Here is a 13,985-nt window from a genome sequence, read left to right as displayed (position 1 = left end):
TTTCCAGATCCTCCCACAAGATGGCACTAAGCTCTACCCCGAGGCAAAACTCCTAGCTGCTTTCCCTAGGATTCCCTAGGATTAATGAGCTATTTAAAGTGCTTAGCACAGTGCCCTGGTGGTATAGTGGTTAAGAGCTACATCTGCTAACTAGAAAGGTCAGCGGTTTGAATCCACCAGGCGCTCCTTGGAAACTCTATGGGGCAGTTCTATCTACCCTGTTCTACAGGGTTGCTATGAGTCAGAATTGACTTGATGGCAATGGGTTTTTTTGAGCACAGTGCCTAACACTGAGTAAATGCCCAATAACTTCTAAATTCTAAGTATTGTCAGTAAAGATTTTCCAAGAAGTTTATGCTATGAAACTATAACTAATTTTTTCATACACACTTTAAGGCATTTTTAAAACTGTATTTTTCCAAAGAGCTATTTCTTTAGGAACACAAGATAACATCTAATAAAAACCATTAAGTTCATACCTTGAAGTACTGTATAAAATAGCATCCAATTCTTCAATATCATATTACTGTATTTGGCACGTGAGATGAATAAAGGTTTTCCTAAAACCCTGAAATAAGATCATTCTTTGAAAGTAAAACCAGTAACAATCAACCCATTAAAAAATGAGAAGAGCCAACTGTAGAATAAACCAGCCTATGAGATCCTCTTTAAATGTGCCGCTGAGATTTAAGAATCCACAAGCCCAATTATGGAAAACTGAGGTATATCCATGGAGGCCACACTAGAGTCCCTACCACTACCTTTTTTTTTTTTTTGTCTCCCAAGAAAGAGGAAACTGGTAACCTGTCAGAATGAGGCATAGGGTCTACAGGCTGCCCAGGGAGCCAGACATTGAAAACTCAGTACTATTTATTCTTCTCTGTCCTGGGGAGAATAATCCCAAGGAATACTCCCAGCTATAAATTAACAAACTAGCATCCTGCCTCTCTCTGGGATAAGTCTATTTCAGGCATATTTACATTTACCAATCATGTTTATGTAACACACTGCACACTCAGACAGCAATAAGCCTTATTTAGAAGGTTCTGTAGTTGCTTGCCTGCCTGCCTGATCACTCTTAGCATCATGACTGCAAATGCCAGCCTAGGTTTTACCGGGTTAGCTAAGGAACCTTAACGCATCCGAAGGAAATTACATGGAGAATGACAACCAAAACAATAGGATGAATTATCTAGAATCAATCAAACTGTTCCCATAACCAGTATTCCTGAGGTTAAACAGACAGAGGTTTGAACTCTGTGCCCTCTCATGACTTCGGGCAACTTTCTTCACTTTGCTAAATCTTACCTAGAAAATACTGACTGTAAAGATTAAATGAGCTAACACATATGCAGCTCTCTGCTTGGTGCCTGGCACACAGTTGAGTTCCCTATAACTTAATACTATTATTAGTGGAAGGGAATACCCCACCATTCACGAAGCACCTGCTTCGGTTACAGAGCGGGAAGAAATCCTCAACCAGGTGTAGAGCCAAACATGTTATCTGCATCATGGCTTTTGGTAGAAAGCAGGTTGCCAGACTGAATACTATTTGAAAAATGTCTGCCACAAAAAGTCAATGGCACCCGGAGATGCAGTCTTGAAAAAAAAAAAAAAAAAAGTCAATTGCTCATTCCAACCTCCTTCCTGTGTTAAACTATCAGACCCTCTGAATACAGTCAGCAACCCAAGGTTGCAACATTAAAACCACCTCCTAGTCCTCTTTTATGAAAGCTACCCAAGTATTCTCAGAAATTGGTCTACGCTATTTTTTTTAAATCTTCCTTTTGGAATACTTTGCTCTACTAATTGTGTCTAATTCTAAATTGCAAATAATCATCTCAGAAAAATAAATAAGTCTTTTTTTATATTCCAAAGAAAACTGAACTTTGGGCTTCAGGGAAGAAATGACAGGAGAGGTAAGTATACAGTAAATGAACTAACAACATCAACAGAACTGTGAGAACTCCCGGGGCAGATGAAGGCCTTCCAATGGAGGATGGGGGTATCAGGGAGGGGTGGATGGAGAGGAGGGAGTGGCTGTGGCCCTGGCCCCCATGTCTTGGATTATCACTGCCTGCCCCTTCATTGCAAATAGCAGCTATAATGCAAGCTAGAGGTATGCATCAAGCAGATGCATACCAGCTTCTACTAGGATGCCTTGCAGGACTCCAAATTTCTACACAACACTGCCTATCTCCTTCCAGGGTTGCTTCTTCCTAAGGTTTAAAGGTGATATCCTGACCAGGAGTCATCTGGTGTTTATATAGGAAACATGTATATTTATGTCCCCAAAGATTAATACATGTTTAACAAAATGATATACAGGAAGTCTCAAATTTCAATCCAAATATACTTGGTAGAATGTCATAATAGTCGTAATTGCACAAGTATTTTGAAAAGCACCGAGTGTCAAAGCGGACGTACGTCTCTGAAGCTGATGGCACAGAGGAGCATCCACGCATCCTGTGTGGCCACTCCACCTTCCTGCGGCAGGTTTATGCGAGGGCAGGCAAACCGCCCTCATAAGTGCATGCAAAGCAACCACTTGTTAACAACCACATTGTCTGGCAATTGGGAAATGATGTTTTAGATATTTTACATCCAAACATGCAAGATTGCTACTTATGCATAATATTTTACTAAATTCCAGCTATGCGTTACGAAACAGGTTGGGGGTTCTGAGTTGAACCATATAATTATAATGAATTATAATTTTTCCCATTTAAAGTAATCAGATATGGCTCCTGTTTGATACTTTCACTTAGAACATCTGATCTACAGGAACTAATTACTGAGGTTAAGCCAGTAATGCCTGCATTTACATACCCTATGACCCAGAAGTGAGAAGACTGGGTCTATTCACAAAGATCCATAAGGGAACATATGCAAAGATGTTTGCCTACTGTTATGCATGGTGACAGGGAGTTGCAGGTAACCTGGGTATATCTAACTGGGAGATAGTAACGTAATGGATTTTAAAAACATACGCTAAGTGAAAAAAATATCTGTAATACAATACCCTTTACATAAACTAAAAAGACATAATCACGTAACGACAATACATACTATTTAAGAACACATAAAAACAAAATAACATACATTAAACACATTAGAATGGTTGCCTGTGGAGGGCAGGGTGGGAAAGAGGGCAAAGAATTGGATAAAAAGAAGCAAAACAGAGAGAGGGAGAGGGCAAAGATTTCTTAGACACAAAACACTAAACCACAAAGAAAAAAACTGGTAAGTTATATTTTTAAACTAAGAACTTCTGTTTTCAAAAGACTCCATTAAGAGAGTGAAAGGACAAGCCACAGAGTGGAAGAAGATATTTGCAAAACATATAACCGACAAAGGAGTCATGCCCATAATATATAAAGAATGCCTAAAAAGCAGTAAGAAAAAAAAACAGACAACTCAACTGGAGAGAGCATTACACAGACCAATGAGGCTAATGTGCTAAGAACTAGAAAAGAATTTAAGAAAAGAAAGTGAGTTTGTCAACAGTGTTTAAGTGTAAACAATTTTATAAGAACGTATGTAAGTAGGAAATTTGAACAGATTATTTTAAATTTAAAACATATAAAAACAAATGTCAGTGGCTAAACTCTCCGCTATTTTAAGAGAGTTCTTGAAAGAAAATGGAAAAAGAAGCATTTGCATCTACAATTTGTGTGTCTACAAGGGCAAATGAGTTACTTATGCAACTACTACACAGTAAAAGCTTTGTTTCCATAGAGATTATGACACAACTGATTTAGGCCTTAAATTAGAATACTCTGATTTGAATTGAGAAATGATCTTTTTGTCTAAATGAATAGTGTATTCAGTGCGACTAAAAGCTCCACACATCTGCTGATATCATTTCCTCTTTACTTCAGCAGTAATTAATAACAAGAATACATTCACACAAACCCTAAAAAGAAATTCATGCCCCCCAGATTTCCGCAAGTGCCTGAAAATACAGGGAATGAATATTTCCACAGGATATACAAAAATACTGACCATAAAGAAAGAAAAACATTTTGATACATCTTACTGTTCATTTCACATTCTCTTGTACTAATTGTCTGAACATTGTACTAATTGTACAAACATTCTCTTGTACTAATTGTTTGAAGAGGACAAAAATCAATTCTGTCTTCCTTCAGTCATTACTACCTGAATTCAACGGATAAACTATATACTGCGGTGGAAGAAAAATGCATGAAGTTATTAATCCAAAGCATAGAAACGTTAGGTTCCAAAAGGAGTGAAATATATATTCCATAAATATGCTGTTGTTGTTAGATCGATTTAGACTCACAGCGACTGCATGTGACAGAGAACTGTCCCATAGGGTTTTCTTGGCTGTAATCTTTACAGAAACAGACCACCAGGTCTTTATCCCCTGAAGCCACTGGTAGGTTTGAACCACAGACCTTTTGGTTAGCAGCTGAGCGCTTAACCATTGCACCACAAGGGCTCTTTAATAAATATATAAATATAGTACTTATAAAATCCTTCAGGGGCTTCACTTGCCCTAGATAAAGCCTGGCCTCCCTTATATGGCATTTAAGGCTCCTGTAGTCCTTAAGCCTAAACTGCAAATGCTCCAAACCGCTTATCATTCCTTGAAAGTCTCCTGTCTCTGTGCCGTGGCCCGCGTGGCTCACTCTTCCTGGCACATTTCTGTTCTCCTCTTTTCTCTAACTCCTCCTCCTCCTTCAAGACTCACGCTTGGGGACGCTTTTCCTAAACCTCTGACCTCAATCTCCATCTGGATGAAGTGCCACTCTTACGTGTTCCCAAGGCACTCTGGGCTTATCTTTATCACAGTAGAATTATGTTTGCCTGTTTCGCTACTAGACTGAGCTTCTGAAGGTTCTGAGCTCTACTCACTTTCATAAAACTAGAACCTGGCGAAGTGTGGTACTCGGTAACTGTCTGCTAAATAAATTCAGTTACTGAATAACTGAAATCCCCAACACTTCCTCGTGTTTTGGTAATAAACATTCAGAAAAGAAATTTCTAAGGAAAAAAAAAGATAAATAATCCAGTTGTTAAGAGTAAAACAAAAATTGGCCAGGTTTCCTGATAGGCTTATATTATACATCATTCTGTTCTGTTTTTTCTGATTTCACTGTAAAATCTTTCCAGCTAAATGGATATTCTCATCTCTTCTCAAAGGTCTCCAAGGAAATGATGCAATCTTTAATTTTGTTACAGTTGAGTAAATATCCTCAACTTAACCAAATATTCAAACAAAGTTCTGTTTGATTAGATTTGTGTTTTCTTGCTTTTGTTGTTAGGTGCCATCGAGTCGGTTCCGACTCATAGCGACCCTATGTACTACAGAACAAAACACTGCCCAGTCCTGCCCCATCCTCACAATCATTGCTATGCTTGAGCCCATCATTGTAGCCACTGTGTCAATCCGTCTCGTTGAGGATCTTCCTCTCTTTTGCTGAACCTCGCTGAACCAAGCCTGATGTCCTTCTCCAGGGACTGTCTTGCTACAACTCTGGCCATTTGTATCAATTGCTATTTTCAGCCACATTTGTTTAGATATCATAGAAAGTGCTACATCTCCTCCTGAAAAACTGTTTTCCATTTAAATTATAACATATAATAAGCAATGAAAAACAGTGATGGTTTTGAATCTGAAAAGAAAGTATGATACACACAAAACAGGAGGTAAGCCTGCTGGTTCATTAAAAGGCACAATTTTCATATAAAAATGTTAGGGTATCAACTAAAAGCAAAAACATTTTTTGGATTAACAATATATTGAATGTACAACTATGTACACTTAAAAATATCTTTACATATCAAGCTAAGTGAAACTTGAATTTCATGAATTTCACAGTGTAAGAAAATGTTTCCATTAAAAAACAGAACTATGAGAAATGGAGAAAATATCAAACATAAATACTACACGGCAGTGATGAGGAATAAGTCCATAACATGAAGTTATAATTACCCTCAGAAAACGAAATTAGGGCAGACCACTACTGCAGGTGGCTGGTTTCACTTATCATATGTTAGTTTTCCCTAAATAATTCTATGTCAACAGTGGTTGAAAGTTTAGGGAAACACGGATTTCTAGCAGAGTAAAGAGAGTGTTTTCAAGAGGATACTGTGGGGTGAGTTCACGGGGCTAGCTTATTCCACCATACAGGTGGTCGGAAGAAAGACTGTTAACAGAAGAGAACAAAAAGTTTGGCTATGTGGTTTTGTTTCACCTTTTAACTTTGATTTGCTTTACACGCCCCAAGGCAAACTGATTATTTGGGAGTATATGAACTGTGGTGGGTTTTAAGGACAGGGAACCCATCAGCAATCACTGAAGAACTTCCCAGCAAACCCCACTTTCAGAGGTGGAGGTGCATGGGGACACTTGGACTCAAGAGTTTGGTAGTGAATGACAACGCATGAAGTAAATCTGGAGAAGGTTTTACCTCCATTGCCCATCTGGAGAGTGAACACTTAAGATTCCAATATTCTGGTTAGCCAACAGTTTGCTTCTACAATTGGTAAGCTGAATAAGCTTTTGCAGGGTAACCAAAAAAAACAATTTTAAGTCATTTTCCCACTTTATATCTGTTCTGTGGGATTAGTGCTTCCTCTAGCCCTGAAATTTGCACAGTTCTCATACTTTCTCTGTCCATTCTTTCTTAACAGAAAGTCCTTGAGTCACGTTGTTGTTGCTGTGTACCGTGGAATCAATTCCTACTCATAGTGACCCTATAGGACAGAACAGATCTGCCCTATAGGAGCCCTAGTGGCCAGTGGTTAAGTGCTCGGCTGCAAACCGAAAGGTCGGTGGTTGGGACCCACCAGCCACGCTGCAGGAGAAAGATGTGGCAGTCTACTTTTGAAAAGATTACAGACTTGGAAACCTATGGGCAGTTCTACTTTGTCCTATAGGGTTGCTGTGAGTCGGAATCAACTTGATGGCACACAACAACAATCTTTACAGGAGCATACTGCCACATCTTTCTCCTGCGGAACGGCTGGTGGGTTTGAACCACCGACCTTTCAGTTCGCAGCCGAGCACTTGACCACTGTGCCACCGGGGCTCCTTTAAGTCACATTTTACCCGTTACCATCGAGTCAATTCCAACTCATAGCAACCCTACAGGACAAAGTAGAAATGCCTAGGGTTTCTAAGGAGTGGTTGGTAGATTTGAATCGCTGACGTTTTGGTTAGCAGCTGAATTCTTAACTACTGTGCCACCAGGGCTCCTGAGTCACACTACATAGCCTCAATTCAGAAATTAAAAGCAATCAGTCCATTCTATTTATATAAAGTTGAAATCAAGCAAAATTAATCTATAGTATATTTTGTAGGGATTGGGGTACTTCCTATTTATGCCCATTTTACTTACAAGGACTCCAGTAAAGCATCCCCCACTTACTGCTCAGATATATACTAGGAGCTGCAGTCTCTGAATGGATGTAGAATGAAAAACCAAAGGAAAAGAGGAGGAAGAAAAGGAATGCAAAACCCAACTGCTGTTGAAGGCACTACCCACAAAAACTGCTTCCTGCAAATGTGACTGTGTAATCCTTACTCAGTCCAGCCTCCTCTGCATCTTGGAATCAAACTGGGTCAGGGAAGCCCCTGCCACCAGCTTGTATACCCAATTCTCACTGTTTCAAACAAAGATTTTGGTTTTGAACTTCAGGGTGTATCTTCACCTAGGAAAAAAGTTATTTGCCAGGGTTTTGTTTTTTTTTTTTTTTTTTTTTTTTTAATGTATACTGCAAGTATCTCCTGTCTACTTCCTCTCATACTCCTTGTTCAAGTTCTCAAAAAGCCTTTCCACTTATCTTCTAGTTTAGGATTTCAGACATCTCCTAATTTCTTCAAGAGTTTTCATTTCTATTTCCTTTTCTGCTAGTTGCTTGAGGGTAGCTCCCAAGGGGGAGGATGGAGAAAGTCTGATGTTATCATGTTCAAATCTTAAATTCTACTTTTTTTTCCTCCAATAAGAAACGAGCTTTATAATTTTTCTGAATATAAAGTAATACCCAATCACTGCAAAATATCCAAGCAATATAAAGGGTACAAAAAAAAGTACAAAGTTAGTACCTGAAATCTCACTACCCAAAGTAATCCCTGTTAACATACTACTATATAGCCTTTGATTTTTCTTCAATGCATATAAACACATTTTTCCTTAAAATGCCTTCTTTTCCCACGGTATTTTCACTTAAAACTGAGTATCCTCTTGAAAATATAGATCTAAATTATCATTTGAATAGCTGCATGATGTTCGAGAGAACTTCCTTTTAAATAAGAGTATCAGGAGACGCTGAAATGTTTATACTTTAAAATAAACTATCCCATAAACCAGAATTCTTGCACCTAAAGATCAAACTTTCCACATTTAGTTTCCTTGTAAATCAGAGAAAATGAGGGGTTTATTGCAAAGGCTTTGAGAAACAAAAATAAGCAGGCCAAGGTCTTTAAAGCTAGATAACTAAGCGTTCTTTTTAAAAGTTACTGTTTCTGCGACCTTTGTTCCCTGTATAATAAATACAACTCCATTTTCCTGGTTTCTCATTTACAAGATTGGAGAAAATCCAAACAACAAAACTATCCAAGTCTTACACCATGGATGGACAATCTCTACTGGTTATTAATCAGGAAGACAGTCAAGGTAATTAGAGAGCTCCTTTTACAACTATAAGTGAGCTTGTTCTACAGTGTCAAACAAGGGAATGTGTGCAGACTCCCTGTACTCTGTTAGTTTTCCTTAAACTGTCTTTCCTAATCCATTTCCTAAATTAATAGAGACTTAGAGCTACACAAATACTGAACTTTAGTGCTGGCTGTAGCTGTGAAGTAAAGAGAGAAAATACTCTGTTCTTTTCTCAGCTGACCTTAGAGACAACTTTTTCAAAGAAATATCCCCTATACAAATGAGCAAACCTCCAGATGGCAAAGCACTGGCATATCCAAGAAACAAAAATTATATGTGAATGCTATTCACAAAAATATTCCAACAAGTATTTGAGGGTAGCCTGTAGATTAGGATATATCCCTTACAAAACTGATGGGGTTACCCTTGATTCAGCAATAAACAGTGAGGCACAAGAAGAACAGGAACTAGAGAAAGCCAGTAATTTAGCCTCCAATAACTTATTAATAGTAATTAAGCCTCCACCAACAATAAATAGCATCTAACAATTTCAGTGTTTACTAGGTACGAGGGAACATCTAACTTAATCCCCAGATCAACTCTATAAAGTAGGAACTGTTATGATTATTATAAATTACAGATTTGGAAACAGAGATTCATAGAGAGGTTAATCTACTTAACAGTCACACAGCTAGTAAGTGTGGAGGAGCGTGGAACATGCTGTGTGACCCAAAGGCCTGTACTCAGTCACTGCATGATATACTGCCTCATGCACTGAACAGCTATGGAAACACAGAAGAGGATGTAAGTGGTTTTGACTGAGGTGGTCAGAAAAGGCAAGGATCAGGCAGGCAGGACTTAGGCAGGTAGAGGGGCAGAGAAAAGTCCATGTGAGCAAAGCACACAGAGAGCAGAGCAAAGGCAGAATCTTTGATATCCACGTGGGTGATGCTAATTACAAACCTCCCTCATCTATTTGGTAGGATGGTGTTACAGAAATTGGAAGACAAGACACGTGAGAGACAAAGATATAGAAGTGCAGTCCCAGCTCTGCTTCTCACCACTGTGTGGCCTTAGGCATGTCACGTATCCACTCTGGGCCTCAGTCTACTCTGCCATATGAGAAATGTAATGGGCTATCAGGTTCAGTTTTAGGTAACATAATAATATATTATTTAGTAATTTATGGTCTTTTAATATATATAGATTTCCTGTCTTAAGGAGCACATGAAGTAATTATTCAATCATCAGGCTTGGATATGAAATTGTCATTCAGTCATTCATGTCAAGAAGCTTTTTATAGAGCACATTTTTATGCACTAAACCAATACATGCTGAAGTTATAGAAATAAACAAAATATTCATCCTATCTTCAAGAAGCTAAATATAGAAAGATAGAAAAATATAAACAAATAATTACAATACTTTGTGAATGTTTAACAACAAAAACTTGTAGAGTGTGGTTGAGAAGTGACTGATTAACTCTGCCAGAGGGAAAAATCACAAAAGCTTTCACAGGAGTAATGCCTGCTGAGGTAGATCTTAAAGGAAAAGGAGGTAAGAAGGGAAAAAAGCATTCTACAAAGGAAATAATATATGCAAAGGCATGGAAGTGGGAAGCCACCCCACATAGTCAGGAATAGCAAATGGCTCAGTATGATTGAGATGGAAGAGTTCATAGAAGATGAGGCTGCAGAAGAGAGTAGAGTCAGATGACAAAGGGCCTTGTTCAATGGTGGGTCTCAGTGATTAACAGCACTGCAGTTAGGTGAGCACTCAAGTGCCCAGGCACAAATCCCAGCTTAAAACAATAAAAGAGATTCCAAACACCAGCAGCTGACAGGCTAGAGCTGTTTCTACATTGCCCACTCTGATCATGGCCAGCTTTGGAAGTGAGTGACTGAGTTTGTAGGAGAAGGAAACCAATGACTGGGGTGGGAGGGGAGGCCTAAGGAAGCCAGTGGTTGGATGATCATGCCAAACTGGGGCTGACTCACTGGAGGTTAGTGGAAGATGCAACCATGTCATATGATGCAAAGAATGGAAGATATTTCACAAGTAGGAGACAAAACTCAGGTAGAGTCCTAACAGCTGTTTTCAAACACCTGCAGGACTTCACATAAGGAAAGAGAGCTTAAATGGTTATGAGGCTCCAAGGAGCAGAACTAGAACTGGCCTGTGGAAGTAACAGAGGAGAGGTTTGAGCTCAAGTAAGGGAGAATTTTATTTGTGGCAGTCTCTGTTGGTTGCACTCTCAACAGCTACCTCCCTTCCCCTCCCCTTTTCCCTTGACCACAGAACTCATCTCCCATTATGAAGGTAGAGAATGCCAGATGCTCACTGCTACAACCTTCCTTGAAGTAGAACATGGGCACATAGAAAGCCCTGGCCAATGGGACCTGAGGGGAAGTCAGCTGAGGGGGGAAGGGTCTTATGGTAAACTTCTTCCTCCCTGTTAAAAGCGTTCCTTCTTGCCTGCCTTAAACATGGTCGTGTGAATACACTGCACCCGCGCCTGAACAGAGAGAAGGGGAAACAGAGCTGCTGAATTAACCATCCTAGGACTTCTCCAGACGTGCAACGTGAGAAAATTAAATGGTTTTTTAGTTGTTACACCCCAAATAATCACACAACTAAGCAAGCAAGGAATGAGTTTTTTCCCTCTTGAATTGTCAAATATTAGAAACAGATACACTTTTGGAAGGAATGTAAACTGGGACATTGTTATGGACAATTTAGCAGTACATACAGAAAGCGTCTTAAATGTTCATACTTTCAGATTTAGCTGTTCAACTTACACAGACATAGTCTAAAGAAAAATCAAGATACTTTGCAGCATGTGCATGTATTATATACTCTAAAAAATTTTTTTTAAGAATAATCATGGTGTGAGAAAAAAGATTTAGTTATAAGGATGTTCACAACAGCACTGTTTATAATAGTTAAAGGCTGTCAACAACCTAAGTGATTAAATACTATTTCTATATACTCTAACACTATAAATGTATACATGTACTGCAAAAGGCCTGGTTGTTTCTTTTTTAAAATGTGCATATATCCACAGAAAAATCACAGGAAGACTACACAATAAAAAATTGGTCCTTCTCTCTAAGTGGTAAAATAACAGATGATTTTTATTTTCGTATTTCTGTTTATCTGTATTTTCTAGTTTTCTACAATGAACATGTATCATTTCCATAATTAGCAATAAAAATGTAGAATTATATAAATTTTCTAAGACATCTGAGCAAAAATTCTGTCATTTTATGGCACTATTCCACAAAAACTGCTGTTTTGCAATGCAATGTTTTATAAGATGACAGTGAAAGCGATTGCTCGGTCATCTTCACACATTTTCCCAGGTAGAAATAACTAAGTGTGCTCAGTAAGTCACAGTAAGGAAGGAAAGCATACTGGTTTGGCAACAAGCATGTCTTTTCTCTAGCAGACCTCAACTTCAATATTTCATTTTGGTTTCAACACCAGGGGTGAAAGCCTCTCCCCCAAGATTGTTTTACCTCAAATACCACCTATCTCAGGCAGGGCAGCTGTGTCTCTATTGTGGATCGTTCTTCAGCCTCTAAATCCTTACCTATTTTCTGATCGTCTGTAAAAAGATTATGCCCTCTTCATTTCACATCTGTTTGCTCCTAGGAAACAATCAGCAGGAAACTGACTGGCAAAGAGCAGACTAAAATTTTAGGGACATCTGGCTGCTTGTCTAGACCACAGCCCCTCAAAGTCTGGTCCATGGCCTGACAAGGCCTTGAGGGTCTCCTAGTAGCTGTGAGAATGGATCCCAAAAAAGAGGCCTTCCTTTTGCCCTTACGGGCAAATGACTATTAATACCTTAGGTTCTCATCTTTCCAAATGACTAAAAACCACATGCAGTAATCAATTGAGGTATTAAAAGATAAAATCTGCTGTTCATAAACCAAACTAGATGTTACTACAGTTAGAGCAGCATTTTTGAAAAAACCTTTTTTTATACTTCACAGTAAGAAAAGCCTATTCCATCATAAACCAGAATACACAAACACACATCATCACTGAAACACAAGTTTCACAAGATAATACTTATTCTTACTACAGGTGAGGGACTCTGTTATTTTATATTCTACCTCATTTGAAAATAAAATTGTGGTAGTTTCAAAATGTTGTAACCTCCTCCCATAGAGAGTAGGGTCATAGTCAGCTCCCTTGAATCTGGCCAGACTTGAGACTGGTTCGACCAATAGAGTACAGCAAAGCGGCATCACATAACTTCAGAAGCTAGGTTATTAAGTGCCATGCAGTATCGCCCTTGTTCTCTTGGGACAAGCTCACTTTCTAGATGACCTCTAAACCAACTGCCATGGAGTCGACTCCAACTCATGGTGACCCCATGTGTGTCAGAGTAGAACTGTGCTCCACAGGTGTTCAACGGCTGATTTTCCAGAAGTAGATCACCAAGCCTTTCTTCTAAGGCACCTGTGAGTGAACTTGAACTTCCCACCTTTTGATTAGCAGCCAAGCATGTTATCCATTTATACCACCCAGTGACTCCAGATGACCTACCTCTAGAGACCCTCTTCCTTGAAACCCAGTCACTCTGCTGTGAGAAGCCCAAACCACATGCAGAAGCCACATGCAGGTATCTGGTCAACAGTCCCAGCTGATCCCACTCAGTCTTCAAGTCACTCAAGACAGGGCACCAGACATGAGAATGAAGGAGCATCCAAATCACTCCAATCCTCAGCCATGTGAATCACCCCCAGCCATCTGCCTCTGCCAGCTGAGGCCCCAGACATTGTGGAGCAGAGACAAGCCACTCTCCACTGTCCCAATTCCTGACCCACAGAACCTGTGAGTATAATAAAATGGTTGTTGTTGAATGGCACTCAGTTTGGGGTGGTTTGTTACACAGTAATAGTAACTGGAACAATGGTGCTGGGCATAAGCTGTTAAATTGACATCATGACACATTCGTGAGCTGTTTGACAAACACTGGTCAGAGGACACTGATTCAATATTCAAAGAAGACAGGCACTCACCCTGCAAAGTTCTTGCTGAGTCTGTGCATACTCAGACAGGTTTATTCTTGCAAAGGGGAATGGGTGGAGTAAAGTAAGGCAGACTGCGGGCTGTTTTGCCCCACATAAGTGAGCCACCATCAAGGAGACTTGAGACCCACTGGAGCAGAATGAAGGTCAAAGGTAAGCCACTCATTCTGGCCTGAAGCTCAAGGTGTTCTTGGCTTCCTGAGCATGATCCAATGTCCCTGCATAACTGGCTGCCAAAACAGACACTTAAGATCCTCATGCCCCACAGACTATTTGTTCTAAAGGATGCCTAGGTACCTCTACCCACCTTCAA

The 13,985-nt window shown here is 39.4% G+C and overlaps 1 protein-coding gene across 2 annotated transcripts in view; it reads right to left on the bottom strand.

Moving 5' to 3' along the window:
• The window catches only part of PDE8A (phosphodiesterase 8A), a 166,612-nt gene that overhangs the window by 83,284 nt on the left and 69,343 nt on the right, over positions 1-13,985 (bottom strand). The gene's annotated exons all lie outside the window — the stretch shown is intronic.

This window comes from Trichechus manatus, unplaced genomic scaffold (genome assembly GCF_000243295.1).
Source record: "Trichechus manatus latirostris isolate Lorelei unplaced genomic scaffold, TriManLat1.0 scaffold00009, whole genome shotgun sequence".
NCBI lineage: Eukaryota > Metazoa > Chordata > Mammalia > Sirenia > Trichechidae > Trichechus > Trichechus manatus.
The sequence above is the reverse complement of the archived record's forward strand: the minus strand, read 5'-3'. Positions and strand labels throughout refer to the sequence as shown.